Source organism: Lepidothrix coronata, unplaced genomic scaffold (genome assembly GCF_001604755.1).
Source record: "Lepidothrix coronata isolate B3197 unplaced genomic scaffold, Lepidothrix_coronata-1.0 Scaffold151, whole genome shotgun sequence".
Taxonomy (NCBI): Eukaryota; Metazoa; Chordata; class Aves; order Passeriformes; family Pipridae; genus Lepidothrix; species Lepidothrix coronata.
In genome coordinates this window covers 782,864-787,779 of record NW_016690331.1, presented here as the reverse complement: position 1 = coordinate 787,779, position 4,916 = coordinate 782,864, and positions in this window count along the sequence as shown.

The following is a 4,916-nucleotide window of genomic DNA, read 5'->3' as shown; positions in this document are numbered from 1 at the left end:
GAAGAGCAGGAAAAAGGAATTCCAGCCACTCCAGCCAGTAAGTTGGCTTCATCAGGGGTCCTACTTAGTGGCTGCCCCATCCCTGAAAGTGTTCAAGGCCAGGTTGGATGGGGCTTGGAGCAACCTGGTCTAGTGGAAGGTGTCCCTGCTCATAGCAGGGGGTTAGAATTAGATGATCTTTAAGGTCCCTTCCAACCCAAACCATTCTGTGTTTTTGTGATTCTAATTTAATAATACACTTAATGAGCAATACACAGCAAGATAAACACAATCCACTTGTGGATTCTGCTGGTTTCAGTCAACACACCAGTAGAAAGTTACCTTGATACTGAAATATTCAGAGGGGGGGTGGTATTCTAGTGTATTTTTCCTTAAGAGTGCTTTCTTCATGTATAATTTTGAGAGGTTAATTTTTGCAGCAGTGATTTACAGCAGCAGTCCTGAGCAGAAAAGCACTGTAATAGCTTTTAAGCACCTGTTAACATCTCATCCTTGAAAAAGCTTTACGAAATTTCTTGCTGTTATTGTTTTTACTCTTCCAGTCACTTCTCCCTCTGATTTCTAACAGTTAAATGAAGATAGGTCTGACAAACACAGACAACAAGACGATACCTGCAAGTCTCCTCTTTAAATGACAGATTCTCTGGAGGGAGATGGCACAGCAGGCTCCCATCAGACCTGTTACCTACTTTACACCCACAAACATTAAACGCCAGGGTGTGCAAACAGGGACAAACTGGCTGGCACAGCAGGTGGCCCAGAGGAAGGTGAATGAGTGCCATGGTGATGTTCTACATGAATTGAAGAGGTTTTGACCTAGAATGGAGACACGAGGAAAGATGTGGCTGCATGGAGCACTGGGTCCACCTTCCTGAACCCAGGGCTGGGACTGCAGCAGCCTCAAACAGGCAAATTGTGCTCCAGTCAAACAACGGGATCTGGAGAATTTGCAGTGTAACAGCATGAAGATGTTACAGGAAAAGGGAAGCGTGGAAGAATCCTTGGGGTTAGGAATCCCATAGTCTAATTCCAGTTTAGCAGTGCTGATCCCCATCAGGGCAATGACAGTGATCATGAAATGCTGAGCACAGAAAGTGTAAATATTGGAATACTGGACTGGTAGCAATAAGGAATTAAATCACCTACACACAGAGTGGATGGGTGATTCATCAGCAAGAGCTGCAAACAAAAAACTTCTAGGAGAACCTATATAGGAATCCACATGAAAGATGCTGTCTTGGATTTAGACTCAAGTGGTGCTTGAAACCAGTTCAAGTGGAATCACTGGAAGAGCTGCTCTTTAGTGGTGTTCACAACACAATTAGGTTGTTACAGAAAAGAGTGGGTGAGTGAAAAAAGCACTAGATAAAAAAATGTGAAGAAATGGAACAACGTAAAAACAATGCTATTAGGCAAGAAAAAAAGATGAAAAGAACAGCCCCAAAGGTAGGAACTATCACATCTACAAACAACTGAAGGACTACACAGAATTCTGGGTTAGAAGGTCAAATAAAACATGGACCAAAAGGAAAGAAAGAAGAAAAAAAATCCCAATTAATTCTTGCTTGGCTCAACGGGGAGTTAAGAAGTCTGTCAGAAGGAAAAGGTCAGCATTTAAAAAAGTGGAAAGCTTGCCCACATGCAGAGAACAGAAGAGCATCAAACATGGCAGGTCAAATCTAAACAAGAAATTAAGAGGATGGAAATTAACTTGAACAGCACCTTACAATGGATACTCAACTTCATAGTAAGAAGCTCTTGAAAAACATTAAAAGCATGAGGCCAGCTAGGGAATCAACAGGATTGCTTGATGGAGAAATTGTAACAGGAGCACTTGGGAGTAGGCAAAAAACACTCAGTGAATTTCTTGACCTGGGTTTTTCTGATGAAAGACCTTGGGAAGATTCCCACACCTCTGACATCCTTTATAGTGAATCAACTTCAGTACATAAGAAATACTGGCCCCAAGTGATAACGCTAATGAAACCATCAGAACTGGGCTGCATTCTCTCAAATTTGAATCTGCAAAGCTGCTGGCAAAGGCAGGTCACCCACCCTACAAACTGCTGCCCCCCAGAGCCCTGCAGTGCTGCCAACACAATTCCCAGCTCCAGAAGGGCTCCAGAGGTATTTTAGAATTACAGGCTTGTGAGTGACCTCCTTGGCAGTGACAGAGTCCATAATTCCAGTAAAGAATAAGAAGATATTTCAAGCACACACACAAATACATTCTGTTTGGAAAGAACTGGTACGTATTTTCAAGGGGAAATCCAGCCCCACCAGGCTGCTGGATTTGTGTGAGGGTGTCAGTCAGTGTTTGGGGAAAGGGAATCCCATGGACATGGTTTATCTGCATTTTGAAATAATCTCCCATTAATAAGCCACGTTGCCTCGGGGTTGGAAAGGAGCTACCACATCCAGGAGGTGAGCAGGGAGCACCCATGCTCAGAAACACAGCAATGCCACCTCCAGGTGATGATCAAAGCACAGGACTGAGCTTCCTACAGCAACAACCTGGGGACGTTTCCAAACCCTTTCAAGTTGCCTTGAGCAATACTCTTTCCTAGTATGTATTTTCATACTTTTTTTTTTCAATGTCTCAATAGTAATTTCCTATATTCCTGTTCACAGTCAATAGAAACTGGTTTACATTTTTAAATAAAATGTACAATCGCAGAACTGAAATGGAATTACTTCTAATGAACGCCTGCACTAATGAGCCAAGTTCAAGCTAAATGCATCATTTTGCTCAATCCCAAATGCTATAAATTGAAGTGGGTGTCACAGCCTTCAAAAGAGCTTGAGCACTGCTTTAAAAGAATCTGTCAATTATTTAATAGAAATTCTCTCCTAGTAGAGTGTTGCTGATCTATGTTTCATATCCAAGGTTAATTTAATGTTTAAAATGTAGCACTTCAAGTACTGTTGCATGAAATAATTTATCTTGGAAAAAAAAACGTAGAGAACAAGGAAGGAATTAGTCATGTGAGTAGCAGAACATGAATCACAAAGGAGAGAAAATTATATCTATATAATACAGACATGCAAAGATCAATCCTTTATAAGAGGCAACACAAAGAAAGGAGATTTAAATTGTAGAGTAAAATTATAGCCACATAGAGTAATTTTTTTTTCTTTTCTTTTTTTCTTTTTTTTTTTAAAAGCAGAAAATAATCTAGTTCAGCACAGATTCAAGTCAATCAAGATGCTACCACACCATTCAGAAAACCTCTTTAAATGCACTCAGGTACATCTGTACTGTCAATACACACTCTTAGACTTACAGAATTGAGTTGGAAGGCACCAGCAAGGCAAAGCTTAGTCTGAGGCAATTCCAAGGAAGACAAGTGTCATAGAGTCAGAGAACAGTTTCAGTTGGAAGGGACTTTTAAAGGCCATCCAGTCCAACCCTCAGCAATGAGCAGGGACATTTTCAACCAGACTAGGTTGCTCAGAGCCCTATCCAGCCTGACCTCGAATGTTTACAAGGATGGGGCATCCACCACCTCTCTGGGCAACCTGTTCCAGCCTCTTTGTGAAGTCTCAAAGGCCAGTTTCATCCTGTTTCCAAAGACATTTCAGTAAGCGGCCAAAAATCAAACCACTCCTCTAGAGCAGGATGGTATATCTGCCCACATTAGTTGTGATCAGGGCTCCAAATAATTTTAGAGCCTCTCCCTTGGGTTCTGGCACCTTAATGTGGAGAGCTCAGAGCCAGGTGACGAGGAAAAGAACCACTCCCTGTCCAGGCAGATTTGTTACTTCCCCCGGGCTTGGATCGGGGATGCTGAGGAGAGACTGCCAAGGCTCATCCAGTCTTTGGGCACTTGCTGCTCATTCACATGGGTTAAGGGAGACCATGAGCACATCAGCACAAGAGGCTTCTATGACTAGAGCTCTGTGAGAGAACACAGGTTACGATGGAGGAGCTCAGAAACACTGCCAAGGCATGTGGAGGTGGTGTCAGAAAAGCCAGAGCTCACTCAGAGTTCATGCTTGTAGAAGACTTTAAGGGCTAAAAGAAGTGCTGCTTCTCTCACATACATGACTGGTATGACAGCAAGGCTGCTCTGTCATCTTTGTACACTTGTGGAGTTCCAGGGAGGTGGAAGACAAGTGCTGCACCCGTCTTCAAAAAGAGGGCAAAAGTTCTACCCAGGGCTCAACAAGCTGGTCAGCTTTCCCACAGTTTATGGGGAAATGATGAGTCCTACTGGAACACGCTTCTGAGTGCATGAAGGAGATGGTGATTATTTGGAATAGTCTGTGGAAAACGACGTGGAGGTCTTGGTAGCCAGCAACCTGCCCACTAGTCAGCACTGTGCCCTGGCAGCAAAGGCTGCTCACGGCATCCTGGGCTCTATTAAATGGAGCATTGCCTATTAATCAAGGAAAAAATGCCTGAGGGGAATTATTAACCCCCTTGGCTCTGGGGAGTTTAGATCACATTAGATCACACGCCCCTGGTTTGCGTATGTGAAATGTCACACAAGTTTTTGGTACCCCCGGTACAAGGAACACACTGACCAACTGGGTTGAGTTCAGTAGGGGGTCACCAACATGGGCAGGGGCTGGAGTATGTGTCCTGTCAGAGTTTCCTGAGGGGACAGGGCTTGTTCAGCCTGGAGAAGAGAAAGCTGCAGGGAGGAAGAGCAGTCAGGTTGTGTGAGAAAAGGTTCATCTTCACTAAGAAGCCCAGAGAGAGAGCGGCAAATGGGAAAAACCTGAGCAATACCATGCCCTGGTTACTCTGAGTTACCACAGGAGTCTTCAGCTTGAAGGAGCAAAGCTGAACAGGCAAGGGGACCCCAATAACTTACCTGGAGAGGAAGAGCCCCAACAGCATCTCCTTCCAGGGTTGCCACAGGAGAAACATCAACAATACAACAAAAGGGCTCTCCTGAGCACCCTTTGGA